Raw genomic sequence first — 15,146 nt, forward strand, 5'->3', positions numbered from 1 at the left:
TAGAGAGGAAGGGAGAAACACGTATGTGAGAGGACCATCTATCAGATGCCTCCTGCACACCCCCTACTGGGGATTGAGTCCACAACCTGTGCTCTGGCGGGAATTGAACCAGGAATGCTCAACCAACAGAGCCACACTGGCCAGAGTAAATATTCTACCCTTTCGTTTTTATTTTATTTTTTGTCAATTCTCACCTGAGTATATATTTTCCATTGTTTTTTAGATAGAGTGGAAGGGAGGGAGGGAGGGTAGAGAGAGGGAGAGAAGAGAAGTGAGAGAGACACGTGGAGTGGTTGCCTCCTGCATGGTTGCCTCAGAACCGGGGCAGGGATCGAACTTGCAGCCCAGATACTTGTCCTTGACCGAGAATAGAACCTGTGTGTGGGCCAGTGCTCTAACCACTGAGCTGTATGGACCAGGGCCTCTACTCTTTCAAAATGCTTTTAAGCAGATATTAATTTGGTCATCAGAAGAAAATAAAACAAGCAAGAAACAAATAGAAAATATGTTTCAATTAAAATAAAAACCATTGCTGAGGTTGCCTTTGACTCCACAGAAGATGTTTGTAATTTTCATTTGATGTGAAATGCTACTTCTGCTCATGGTCATCCTAGAACATTTATTTCCTCTTGGTGGTAAGTGAAATGATGCATTCATTTAGAAAATAAAGCAATTTGTCAGGTAAGAAGCAGTTATATGAGACTGTGTGTGACAATTGAAACATGCTATTCAGAATTACTGTGGGTTGCTATCATGTTCCAACATTCTGCTTTTCCTCTTTGGCAATTTAGCTTACACACACACACACACACACACACACACACACACACACACAGCCTTCCCAGAGAGTCACCTGACTCTAGTTATTGTGAAGGCTTGTGTAAAAACTTGAGGGGGAGCAGAATAGCCTCCCCATAATGTGCCACTTTCGCATGTGGATTGTTTTGAGCTGAAGGCAATTAAGAGCCAGCAGACTCTAGAAAAGCTTTTTCTCCATTAACTGCCTAAAAGAATTTTAAATGCGGGTCTATATCAACCAGGGAGAGAGCTGCTATCAGAGACAACTTTGTACACCAGAAAGATTTATCTGCATGCTGCGGCAAACATTTGTCCACCAAAGTTTTGCTCTTCTTATCTTCCTGTGAATTGTCTTCCTCCCTTTTGAGATCCCAGACCCCTACCTTCTCCTTAGCTCAGGATGGTATAAAAATCTAAATTGCCTGACTACCTTGGATTCTGTCTTTGTGGGGCTCCTGTACATACAGGGTGGGGCAAGAAATAAGTTTACAGTTGTGAGCACACAAAACAGAGTTCATTCTTGTATTACTATTTATTCATTGTATTATTTTCCATACGGACAACTGTAAACCTACTTTTTCCCACACCCTGTATATACAGAATTAAATTTGTTTTTCTGTTAATCTGTCATATCAGTTTTTTTTTCTTTTTCTTTTTTGTCTCATATCAATCTTTATGTATTAGATCTGCCAACTAATCTAAAAGGAAAGGAGGGAAATGTTTTTCTCCCAAACAAGCTTAATCAAGTTCCAGAGAAGTCCCACTGGGCACTTTAACTCAAATTTATCTCAAAGAATTGGAATTTGTAAGGAGCCATCAGTTTTGGAAAGAAGATATATGACTTAGTGCAGATTCCACTTTAAACTGTGTATCATGAAATGTAAGCATTTAATAAATGGGCCAATCCCGCCCTTGCCAGTTGCTCAGTGGTTAGAGCATTGGCCCAAGGACTGAAGGGTCATGGGTTTGATTCCGGTCAAGGTCATGTACCTCAGTTGCAGGCTCGATCCCTGGTGCCTGTCAGGGTGAGAGCGGGAAGCAACCCATCCATGAGTCTCTCACATCGATGTTTCTCTCTCTCTCTTCCTGTCTCTCTCTCTCTCTCTCTCTCTCCCTCTCTCTCTCTTTTTCTCTCCTCCCTGCCACTCTCTAAAAATCAATGGAAAAAATATCGTTGGATGAGGATTAAACTCCCCCCCCCGCCCCAAATTAAAAAGAAATGGGCCAATCCTAACCCTATTGTAATCATTTCACAACATACAAGTGGATCAAGTCATTACATTGTACACTGTTAAACAAAAACCTTAGCCGCTAAAAGCCTTTCTGAAAGTAAGGGTTCATTGAGCCATGTGCTAGGCAGAAAAAGGACGAAGGACGAGGTCCTGGGGCATGCAGTCTAAACCAGCCGCAGCAGGGCTAGATGGAGAAGACAAACCCATCTGTCGTCCTGGGCTGACAGAGTTTGGAGAAGAAAGATTCAAGTTGTTTTAAAAGAATTTACATTGGCTATAGATAAAGGGGGTGGGGGGGGGGGGAGGTGAATCGGGCTGGTTCTGGGACAGGTGGCTGGTCAGTAAGGAAGGAGTGTTTGCTCTTTTTGTATTGATAGTGGGCAAGAGTCCAGAATGTTCCTGCGTAAGCAGAATGCAGTGGTGTCTGGTGGTCAGCTATTCTCCAGATAATCATGAAAATAACCACCTGGAAGTTAATTCAAAGTTTCAACAGGCATTCAGGAATGTAAGCAATCCTGCTGGTTTTTGGCCTGCAGCTATGAACTGATTTTACCTCCCTTATCTCTCCCCGCCACCGTCCTGCCTGCAGTCATTTAATCTAGGACACTAAGGAATTTTCTCCGTGTCAAGACTTTAAACTTACACAATACCATGTGTCAACCATATTGCATGAATCTGGAAAAACAAACAAACAAAAAACAACTCTATCCAACTAGCTTAAATAATAAGAAAAAATTATTAACATAACAAGTAATCTCAAGACAGGATGGCTGTAGGGTTGGTATATAGATCACAAGGACCCTGGGTTAGCTTCCTAGGACTGCCATAAGGAAGTCACACAGACTGGGTGGCTTAACACAATAGACTTTTATTGTCTCACGGTTCTGGAGGCTAGTAATCCAAAATCAAGCAGCATCTCGCTCCCTCTGAAATCGATGGGAGAGACTCCACTCTCTGTCTCCATCTTTTGGGTGTCTCTCTTTTCTTCTAATAAGGACACCAATCATATTGGATTTTGGGTCCACCCTACTCGAGTTTGACCTTATCTTAACTAATTACGTTTGTAACAACCCCATCTCCAAATATGGAGTACATTCTGGGGTACTTACTAGAGGTGAGGACTTCAATATATCTCTGGGAGAGGGCAAGAGACACAACACAACCCACAACAGAACCTTTCCATCTTTCTGCTCGGCCACTGTCAACCTCCTGGCTTGCCTTTAGGCTGCTGTCCTCATGGTGAAACCTGGCTACAGCAGTCCCAGGCATCACGTCCAACAGTGTCCATCAGAGGGATCTCTTCCTTGTATCTCTTTTAGAAGCAAATAGCCCTTCCCAGGACCCCCCCCCCCCCCCCACCCACAGCAGACTTCTAATTTATCATTAGCAAAAATTTCATCACTTACGCATGCCCAATGCCATGACTGGGATGGGGAACAAGACCACTCATCATGGTTGACTTTGACTAGTGGTTCTTAAATTTGAGCATATATTAGGCTCACCTACCTGTAGGGCTTGTTAAAACACAGATTGCTGGGCTCCACCCCCAGAGCTTCTAGTTCACTAAGTCTGATGAATTTTTGACAAGTTCCTAGTTGAGGCTAATGCTTCTGGTCCTGGAATCATACTTTGAGAACCAGTGGTTTAGACTAACCAGGATTTATCTCAGAGTACTGAGCTCAACAAGTGGAAAATGCATTGCCAGTTAGAGGAGGGAGGAATCAACAAAATCAGGGTTCCATCAGAAAGGAGCAAGGGGGAGGAGGGTAGGCAGCTAGTAGTGTCTGCCAAAGAGCGGCCAAAGAAAAGCCAGGAAGAGACTAGAAGGGGTGTGTCCAGACAGGCAAGAAGAAAGTCAGAAAGGAATAATGTCAAGGGGGACCATGGAGAAGAATTTTAGGGAGTGATCAACACTGTTAATTTCATAGATAGGGCCAGGAAGATAAACACTTATTGAGAAGATTATGTTTTTGTAAGGACCTCATTAAAACACATCATATGCAGAACTTGTTTTTCTTGTGTGCAACAAACTTTATAAAATCTTATCAGGAACAGACCAATGATATAGGAAAACTGTCCTTTTAGTTGATGAAAGAACTTAAGTTTTATATAAATATACCATTGATAGTGGATATTAATTAATTTTAAGAATCCTAATAATAGCCCTGGCTGGTGTGACTCAGTTGATTGGGCATTGTCCCATGCACCAAAAGGTTGCTGGTTTGATTCCCAGTCAGGGCACATGCCCAGGTTTCAGGCTCCATCCCTGATAGGGGGCATGAAGGAGGCAGCCAATCTATGTTTTGCTCTCACATTGATGTTTCTCTTTCTCTCTCCCCCTCCCTCCCTTTTTCTCTAAAAATCAATTAAAAAATCAAAAAATCGCCGAAACCGGTTTGGCTCAGTGGATAGAGCGTCGGCCTGCGGACTGAAAGGTCCCAGGTTCGATTCCGGTCAAGGGCATGTACCTGGGTTGCGGGCACATCCCCAGTGGGAGATGTGCAGGAGGCAGCTGATCGATGTTTCTCTCTCATCGATGTTTCTAACTCTCTATCTCTCTCCCTTCCTCTCTGTAAAAAATCAATAAAACATATTTAAAAAAAAAATCAAAAAATCTAATAACAATGTTAGCCAGCTTAATTATAAAAAAACTAGAGGCCTGATGCACAAAATTTGTGCATGGGGCTTGGCCCTCGCAGCCCCGGCTTCATTTGGAAGGTCGTCTGGACCAGGGGTCCTCAAACTTTTTAAACAGAGGGCCAGTTCACTGTCCCTCAGACCGTTGGAGGGCCGGGCTGATGGCTGTTTGCAGGCTGGTCAAAAAACTATGAACAAATTCCTATGCACACTGCACATATCTTATTTTGAAGTAAAAAAAACAAAATGGGAACAAATACAATATTTGTATTTGCATGTGGCCCACAGGCCGTAGTTTGAGGACCCCTGGTCTGGACGGTTGTTTTGCTGTTTGGTCTAATTAGCATATTAGTTCTTTATTATATAGGACTAGAGGCCCGGTGCACAAAAATTTGTGCACTCGGGAGGGTCCTTCAGCCCGGCCTGTGCCCTCTCACAGTCTGGGACCCCTCGGGGAATGACCACTTGCTGGCTTAGGCCTGCTCCCCAGAGGATTGGGCCTAAGCTGGCAGTCAGACATCCCTCTGGCAGCCTGGCAGCCCTCGGGGGATGTCCACTTGCCAGCGAGGAGTAGGCTTAGCTGCAGTTGGACATCCTTAGCGCTGCTGAGGAGGCAAGAGAGGCTCCCACCACCACCGCTGTACTGGCAGCCGTCAGCTTGGCTTGTGGCTGAGCAGAGCTCCCCCTGTGGGAGCGCACTGACCACCAGGGGGCAGCTCCTGCATTGAGCGTCTGCCCCCTGGTGGTCAGTGTGTGTCATAGTGACCAGTCACTCCCAGTCTTTCTGCAGTTAGTGTCAGTTTGCATATTACCCTTTTATTATATAGGATAGAGGCCTGGTGCATGGGTTGGGGACAGCTGGTTTGCCCTGAAGGGTATCCTGGATCAGGGTGTGGGTCCCGCTGGGGTGCCTGGCCAGCCTGGGTGAGGGGCTGATGGGTGTTTGCAGGCTGGTCACACCCCCTTCAGGGTGTGGGTCCCCACTGTGGTGCCTGGCCAGCCTGGGTGAGGGGCTGATGGGTGTTTGCAGGCTGGTCACACCCCCTTCAGGGTGGGGATCCCCACTGGGGTGCCTGGCTAGCCTGGGTGAGGGGCTGATGGCTGTTTGCAGGCTGGTCAAGCCCCCCAAGTGGGGACACTCACCCCATGAAGGTTTGGCCAGCCTGGGTGAGGGGCTGATGGCTGTTTTCAGGTTGGCCACACCCCCTTTAGGGTGGGGGGTCACCACTGGGTTGCCTGTCCAGTCTGGGTGAGGGGCTGAGGGCCGTTTTCAGGCTGGCCAAGCCCCCTGGTGACGGAAGCTCCCAGCCTCTCCTTTTTTCCTTTATTTTTTAATTCTGAGATTTATTTACCTTCTATAATTGAAACTTTGTAGCCTTGAGTGGAGCTCAGAGCCAGCCAGGGTGGGCGGGAAGCTTGGCTTCCTCCATCGCCAGGGGCAACCCAAGCCTCCTGCTCGCTCCAGCTTTGTGGCCACGGCTGGATGAAAGCAGGTATCTGGGGTTTATTTATCTTCTATAATTGAAACTTTGTTGCCTTTAGTGGAGCTCAGAGCCAGCCGTAGGAGGAGGGAAGCTTGGCTTCCCCCATCAATGGAGCAACCAAGCCTCCTGCTTGCTCCAGCTCCGTGGCTGCCGGCCACCATCTTAGTTGAGTTAATTTGCATATAGTCGCTCTGATTGGCTGGTGGGCATGGCTTAAGACATAGTGAAGGTACAGTCAATTTGCATGTTTGTCTTTTATTAGATTAGATAATATTTTCTCTTCCCATTCTGAAATAACCAAGACAAAGTTATTTTATGTCCATTAATGAGAATATATCTCCATACCTTATACTATCTTTTATTAAAAATATGGACTATGCATATATGAATATAAGTTCCATATTAATTATAATTTTAAACCTTTAGAAATCTTAATTTTAGTGACAACTAAAAATAAGCAATTAGCATTCATTAGACCAGTAAATTTATAAATACAGTTCATTCAAAATGATTATGTAACTCTGTATTATTGACCTGGAACATGTTCACATTATAAGAAAAGGGTGGGTTATAAGTAATATTATATTATGAACCCATTAAAAATATAGTTCAGCCCAGCTGGTGTAGCTCAGTGGTTGAGTGTTGACCTATGAACCAGCAGGTCACAGTTCAATTCCAGGTCAGGGCACATGCCTGGTTTGCAGGCTTGATCCCCAGTGTGGGGCATGCAAGAGACAGCAGATCAATGATTCTCTCTCCTCTATCTCTATCTCTCTTTCCCACTTTGTTCCTCTCTGAAATTAACTATATATATATATATATAGTTATCTACACTAATAAAAGAGAAACATGGTAATTGGCATACGACCGCTACCCTTTTCATTGGCTAATCAGCGAGATATGAAAATTAACTGTCAGCCAAGATGGCGGCCGGCAGCCAGGCAGCTTGAAACTAACATGAGGCTTGGTTGCCTCAGTGACGGAGGAAACCAACGTTCCCCGCCTGCGGCTGCAGGCCTCTGAGCGGGCAGTTTAAGAAACATTGTAACAAATACCACCGGACTTCAGCCAGCAGATTCGCAACATTGTAAGCAAAGGCCAGAAACCTACTTTCAGCCGCGGAGGCCTAAGAGCTGGAGCCAAGCCTCAAGCTAAAGCTGGCCCAGAATAAAAAAGAAAAAAAAGAAAAAAAGGAGCGGTTGGGAACTTCAGTCACTCCCTGCCTGAAAACAGCCCTCAGCCCCTCACCCACACTGGCCAGGCACCCCAGTGGGGACCCCCACCCTGATCCAGGACACCCTTCAGGGCAAACCAGCTGGCCCCACCCATGCACCAGGCCTCTACCCTATATAGTAAAAGGGTAATATGCCTCCCGGCACCGGGATCAGCGTGACAGGGGGCAGCGCCCAAACCCCCTGATCGCCCTGCGGCTCTGTGTGTGACAGGGAGCGGGGCCCCAAACCCCTGAGCAGCCCTGCTCTGTGCCTGATAGGGGGGAGCTCCCTAACACCCCCCCCCCACGGGCCCTGCTCTGTGTGTGATGGGGTAGAGCCATAACCTCCCCATCGGCCCTGCCCTGAGTGTGAGAGTGGCAGCGCCCCAACCCCCTGATGGGCCCTGCTCTGTGGGTGATAGAGGGCGGTGCCCCAACCCCCTGATGGGCCCTGCTCTGTGCGTGACAGGGGGTGGCGCCGCAACCTCCCCATCGACCCTGCCTTGAGTGTGACAGGGGATGGTGCCCCAACCCCCCAATTGGCCCTACCCTGAGCGTGACTGAGGGTGGCATCACAACCTCCCAATCTGCCCTGCTCTGTGCATGACGGGGCGGCGCCCCAGCTCCCCAATCGACCCTGCTCTGAGCCCAGCCAGGGGCTGCACCTAGGGATTGGGCCTGCCCTCTGCCACCCGGGAGCAGGCCTAAGCCAGCAGGTCGTTATCTCCCGAGGAGTCCCAGACTGCGAGAGGGCACAGGCCGGGCTGAGGGACCCCCCCTCCCCCGCGAGTGCACAAATTTTTGTGCACCGGGCCTCTAGTATATATATATATATGTATATATAACCATATATATATATGCATATACATATATATATATATATATATATATATATATATATATATATATATATATAGTTAAAATTTATATATATTTTACCATAATAAAAACAAATGGAACAGTAGCTACTTCTGGATGCTATGTTTTTTATTACTTTTTTTTTTAAGTTTTCTGCAATGGATGTGTATTTACTTGTATGAAAAGTAAGTAAATAAATAAAATAATGCTTTAAAAGAAGAGGAAAATAAAAGGTCGTCTGATGCTCTTTAAGGCAATTTTGATTCAATTTGATTCAAACTTTCCCCTCCGTTCCCCTCCCACCCCCGCTCTGGAGTCACCTTTTTAAAAAAATTTCTGAGCCTTTCTTAGTCACCTTTAAAAAATTTTTTGTTGTCTTTATTTTTTTTAAATTTATCTTTATTTTTTAAAGTATTACAGATTTCCCTTTTGTTTTTTTTCCCCATTGACCCCCTCCACCCTGCACATGCCCCTCCCAGGCTTTCACCACATTATTCTCTGGGTCATGGGCTATGCATATCTATACTAATAAAAGGGTAATATGCCAACTAGACTGGCCATCTTCTGGATGTCCGTCCGGACCAAGTCACGGTGGCAGGGGCCGAGGCAGAGGCGGTTAGGGGCGATCAGGCTGGCAGGGGAGGGCAGTTAGGAGGCCATCAGGCTGGCAGGGGAGCAGTTGGGGACAATCAGGTGGTAGGGGAGCAGTTAGGAGCATCAGGCCAGCAGGCAGAGGCAGTTAGGGGTGATCAGGCAGGCTCCCAGGCCAGTGGTTAGGAGCCAGTGGTCCCGGATTGTGAGATGGATGTCCAACTGCCAGTTTCAGCCTGATCAGGATTGGGCCGAAACTGGCAGTCTGACATCTCCCAAGGGGTCCCGGATTGGAGAGGGTGCAGGCCGGGCTGAGGGATACCTGGTCATGCACGAATTTCATGCACCAGGCCTCTAGTATGAATGTAAGCTCCTGGGTTAATCATTCCCCATCCATCCTCCCACCCCCATCCAGCCCCCCACCTTACCTCTGAAATTGTTAATCTGTTTCAAGTTTCTATGTCTCTGGATCTATTTTGTTCATCAGTTTATTTTATTCATTAGATTCCACATATGATACTTATTTTGTCTGACTGTTTTATTTTGTTTAGCAAAATACTCTCCAGGTCCATCCATGTTGTTGCCAATGGTAAGAGTTCCTTCTTTTTTACAGTGGTGTGGACACTTTTTAAAGTCCAGCTTTTAAAGCACTATTGGACTGGAAGCCAGGAGAGCCCAACTCTAGCATGTCTGGGAGCCAGGCTGGGAATGTGAAACAAGCTGGACTATTTCAGGACACTCTTAAAATATGAAAAATGACCTTTTCCATTCCAAAAATAATTCCGCGAGTCAAGTCTTGGAAGAAAGCTTCGGTCTTAACAGTGAAATCTGGGAAAGGTACAGGAAATACAAAACTTGAAAGATACCCTGCAAAGATTTCTTTTGGCTGACAATATTCAGTAGATTACAGCTGTTTCTATGGTTATTTTTGTGGGTTAAGAGGAACCACAAAATGGTATCTCAGTGGATGTGTCCACTTCCCAACAAGTCCAGGACATGGCACCAGATTTATCCATGTTGCATCTAACTATTCAAAGCCGACTCTACACCAGCATTTCTAGCCTGTGAAATAAAGAAGCAGGGATTGCAGGGAAGTGAGTGTGCTGGGGAGCCCAGGGTTTTTCTTCCACTGCTTTGCAGCTTGGAAAGTTGCCATCCATTCAGGTTTCACTCAAACAGGCTTTTTCCAGACCCTAGAACAAATCGTAGCCAGAAACTCTGCTCTTTGTCAGGAGGCAAATTGCAGCCCAGACTGAGCCAGGATCATGCCTTCTCCCCGTAGAAAACAACTTTGGTTTTTTTGTTTGTTTTTTAAGAATCCAACTGGATTTTATTTGATACGGAACACAATAGGACTGCAGGAATAGAAAACTGAAAAGACAAAGCGGAAAAGACCCAGTTCTATCTAACTTACAATTAAGTAACAGGACGGCAAGTCATTAAATGAATAACAAAACAGTTGAGCTTGATGGAGAATATTCTTTTTCTAGTGCCCATACTTTTGGAATTCCCACTCTGTTGTCCAGCGGACACACCTGCCGTGTTTTGAGCCAGCGAGAGATGCAGTGGAAGTGAAAAGCATGATTACAGACTCCCCACGCAACGGTGCACTCTTCAGAAGTGGCAGATGCCTGGTTCGCCGGACATATGCAAAGATCATAATGTGGTTCCTGCAGATGACAGTTATCAACCACAATGTCCCAGGCCCAGAGGGCTACTGCGTTCCACTTTTTCACTTCGAAGAGCTTCTTGCCTGCTCCGCTGTTGGTGCCACTCTGGGTATCCACATCCATTGCTGCCGCCATTTTGGAAACACACCAACAACTTTAAAAAAAAAAAAAATTTTATTGATTTTTTACAGAGAGGAAGGGAGAGGGATAGAAAGTTAGAAACATCGATGAGAAACATTGATCAGCTGCCTCTTGCACACTCCCTACTGGGGATGTGCCCGCAACCAAGGTACATGCCCTTGGCCGGAATCGAACCTGGAACCTTTCAGTCTGCAGGCTGACGCTCTATCCACTGAGCCAAACCGGTTAGGGCACAACTTTGTTTTTAATGTGTAGGAATCCTGGCTCTTCTTTCTTTACTCAGGGGATGGGACACAGCCCTGAGTTCTTTCCAGAAAGACCCCTGTTGTCCCCGGGTTTCTGTATTGTTTTTGCCACTGTCCAGATTATATTGTTGTAGTGTACCCTGCAAATCACACCAGGATGCCTCAAGATGTTGAATTAAGGAGCCACATTTATTTCAAAGCCAGCGACTGCGAGGGGCAAATGCTCTCCAAATCTCATAGCCCTGTATGGCAGTAACATCAGGCTTATATCACAAAGGTATCGATTACATCTCTAGGTTTGGAATGAGGAACAAGGTTTGCAAAAGCAGTTGGTTACAGAAACTAAATTGAGCAAGTTAGTTATCTACAAAGGTTAATTATAGTTTTAGGTCTTGGAGCCACTGAGTCAACAGAAAACACATTTTCTGGAGCCACTGAAGCAATTAAAGCAATTGTGCTGTCCTGGTCTCCAGGTGCAGAGGAATGTGTTTTGAAAGACCAGTAAAACCACAATCAATGGGGTATACAGTCGAATGGGGTGATTTATATAAGTTCAGGAGATCAAAACAACTTCTCTATTATTTTAGCAAGCAAATAATTACAGAAGCCAGAACAGCAGGGTTAAAAATTAAACAGCAGTTTTTACCCGAGATGAACGTTACTATGCTTCATTGCTCTGGATCTATGGATACCTCATCTTTCTAATATCAGTGATTTAAATGTTTCAGTCTTTCCTCTTTAGCTACTGCAGTTTAATGAAGTAAAAGAAATAGGCTCCATCTCCACTGTAGGAGACCCCGGGCAATGAACCATTTGCAGAGCTCCGCACAAGTTAGACATCTGTGAACCCTCACAGGTTGCACTCTTTACCCCCTTGCACAGAAAGTGACCCAAGGTTCTTGGTGCCTATTCTGTGATTAGATGTGCTTTTCTTTGTTAGGGATCAACTTTCTCTCCCTTTAAGGCAAAGAACCCCTTTGAGGAACCATTGGAACAACCCTGTTGACTACAAAGAGGGTAATGCAGCTGTTTCATATCTTAAATGTGGTGATGGTTACACAACTGTATATGGTATTAAAAACTATCAATTAAATTATACCTGGATTAAGAACACCAACAACAATCAGTTTAGTAACATGAAAAAATGTGTACAAAGCAATACTAAAGCAGGGGGGGGGGGAATGCTGCATCGGTAAAGCTTATGTGTGTGTACATACATATACATATACAGTGGGGCCTTGACTTACGAGTGTCCCGACTAACGAGTTTTTTGAGATATGAGCTGTCTCTTGGCCGATTTTTTGCTTTGAGTTGCAAGCTAAAATTCGGGTTACGAGCCAGCTTCAGATACCCCACCGCTAGTTGGTGCAGCAAACGTCACAGTGAACGCCACAACATCAGCCCAGCATCACGTGTCTCACTCGTTCACTTCTTGATTTGACATACGAGTAATTTGAGTTACGAGCTCCATCACAGAACGAATTAAACTCGTAAGTCAAGGCCCCACTGTACTAGAGGCCCGGTGCATGAAATTCGTGCATGGGTTGGGGGGGTCCCTCAGCCCGGCCTGCACCCTCTACAATCCAGGCCGCAGGCACAGGCGCAGCCACTGGAACCTGGGACCACGGGGCAGGCGGCTTGTCTCTCTCCCTGGCCACAGCCTGGCTAGTCCCCATTTCTCTCTCGCGAGCTCATTCGTGCCTGGCAGGTCCCCATTCCTCTCTCCCAGTGTTGAGTGTCTGAGCTGTTCCAGCGTGATGGTGTGATGGATATTTGCATATTAGCTCTTTATTATATAGGATTGGTTAATTCTTGTATGTGGTCTGACCTGGGGTTGCGCCCGAAACCTTGGGTGTATCAGGATGATAATCTAACTGAACTCTAGGGCTTCCTATGTTTTCTTCTTGGATTTTTATGCTTTTGAGTCTAAAATATGCCTTTAATCCACTTTAAGTTTATTCTTGTGTATGGTATAAGAAGGTGGTCTAGTTTCATTTTTTTGCATGTATTTGTCCAATTTCCCCCAAACCACTTATTGAATACTAGAGGACTGTTGCACAACATTCGTGCACTGGGGGTTGGGGGGGGTCCCTCAGCCCAGCCTGTGCCCTCTTGCAGTCTGGAACCGCTCGGAGGACATCCCCTGAGGGGTCCTTAGTGCTGCCACAGAGGCGGGAGAGGCTCCCGCCACTGCTACTGCGCTCGCCAGCTGTGACCCTGGCTTCTGGCTGAGTGGCGCTCCCTCTGTGGGAGTGCACTGGCCACCAGGGAGCAGCTCCTGCATTGAGCATCTGCCCCCTGGTGGTCAGTGTGCATCATAGTGATCGGTTGTTCTGCTGTTTGGTCAATTTGCATATTAGGGTTCTGTTATACAGGACACTGTCCTTACCCCATTGTATGTTCTTGCCTCCTTTGTCATAGATTAATGGACAGTAAAGGTGTGGGTTTATTTCTGGGCTAATATATGTCTGTTTGTATGCCAGTACCATGCTATTTTGATTATTATGGCCTTGTAGTATAGTTGGATATCAATTGGCATGATTCCTCCAGCTTTGTTCTTCTTTCTCAAGATTGCTGAGGCCATTTGGGATCTTTGTGGTTCTATATAAATTTTTTGGAACATTTGTTTTAGTTCTGTGAAATACACTATTAATATCTTTATAAGAATTGCGTTGAATCTATAGATTTCTTTGGGTACATTTTAATGATGTAAAGTCTTTCTATCCATGAACACAGTATATGCTTCCACTTATCTGTATTTTCTTCACTTTATTTTTTTAGCCTTGGCTGGTTTGTCTCAGTGGATAGAGCGTCATCCTGTGGACCAAAGGGTCCCTGGTTTGATCCCAGTCAAGGGCACATACCTTACTTGCAGGCTCCTCAGGCAACCAATAGATGTGTTTCTCTCCCATCAATGTTTCTCTGTCTTTCCCTCTCTCTTCCATTCTCCCTAAAAATCAATGAAAAAATATCCTCGGGTGAAGATTAAAAAAGAAAAAATTATTTCTTCAGTGTCTTAATAATTTTTCAAGCACAGGTCTTTTGCATTCTTGGTTAAATTTATTCCTAGGTATTTTATTTTTATTTTTTTAATCCTCACCTGAGGATATTTTCCCCATTAATTTAATTTATTTATTTAATTAATTTGTTTTTCAGCAAGGCAAATATCTTTACTTCTGCAGAAGGATGTGCACACACATGGTCTGGGAACACACGCACACTGATTTTTTTTAAAATAGAGAATGGAAGGAAGCGGGGAGGGGGGGGGAGAGAGAGAGAGAGAGAGAGAGAGAGAGAGAGAGAGAGAGAGAAACATCAATGTGGGAGAGACACATTGATTGGTTGCATCCCGCACACTCCCCGGGGATGGAGCCTCCAACGAGGTATGTGTCCTTGACCAGGAATCAAACCTGATACCCTTCAGTTGGTGGGCTGATGCTCTAAAATAGCCAAGCTATTTTATTTATTTATTTTTAATTTTAATTTTTTAAAAATTCTCACCCAAGGAAATTTCTTCATTGATTTTTTTAAAAATATATATTTTATTGATTTTTCACAGAGAGGAAGGGAGAGAAATAGAGAGAGTTAGAAAAATCGATGAGAGAGAAACATCGATCAGCTGCCTCTTGCACATCCCCCACCGGGGATGTGCCGCAACTTAGGTACATGCCCTTGATCGGAATCGAACCCGGGACCTCTCAGTCCGCAGGCTGACGCTCTATCCACTGAGCCCAACCGGTTTCGGCTTCATTGATTTTTAGAAAGAGTGGAAACGAGGGGAGACAGAGAGAAATATTGATGTGAGAGAAATACATCAATTGATTGCCTCCTGCAGTCCCAATTAGGACCCCAGTGGGAAGAGCCTGCAACAGAACTCCATACCCTTGACTGGAATTGAATCCAGGACCCTTTAGTCTGCAGGCCTATGCTCTATCCACTGAGCCAAACAGGCTAGGGCTATATTTTTTAATGCAATTTTAAGTGGGATTGTTTTCTTAGTCTCTCTTTCTGATAGTTCACTTTTGGTGTATAAAAATGCGAATAAGCCCTAGCTGGGTTGGCTTGGCGGATGGAGCATCTGGCAGCTGACTGAAGGGTCCCAGGTTCCATTCCAGTCAAGGGCATGTACCTCGGTTGCAGGCTCCATCCCCAGCTTCGGTTGGGGATTGTGCAGGAGGCAACCAACATCAATATTTCTCTCTCTGTGTCTCTACCTCTCCCTTCCACTCTCTCTAAAAAAGCCAATGGAAAAATATCCTTGAAAAAATAATGCAACT

The 15,146-nt window shown here is 45.4% G+C and overlaps 1 pseudogene; it reads right to left on the reverse strand.

Moving 5' to 3' along the window:
- Window positions 1-10,103: 10,103 nt before the first annotated feature.
- LOC132215125 (E3 ubiquitin-protein ligase RBX1-like) lies at window positions 10,104-10,625 on the reverse strand (annotated as a pseudogene).
- Window positions 10,626-15,146: the final 4,521 nt, after the last annotated feature.

This window comes from Myotis daubentonii, chromosome 14, assembly GCF_963259705.1.
Source record: "Myotis daubentonii chromosome 14, mMyoDau2.1, whole genome shotgun sequence".
Taxonomy (NCBI): Eukaryota; Metazoa; Chordata; class Mammalia; order Chiroptera; family Vespertilionidae; genus Myotis; species Myotis daubentonii.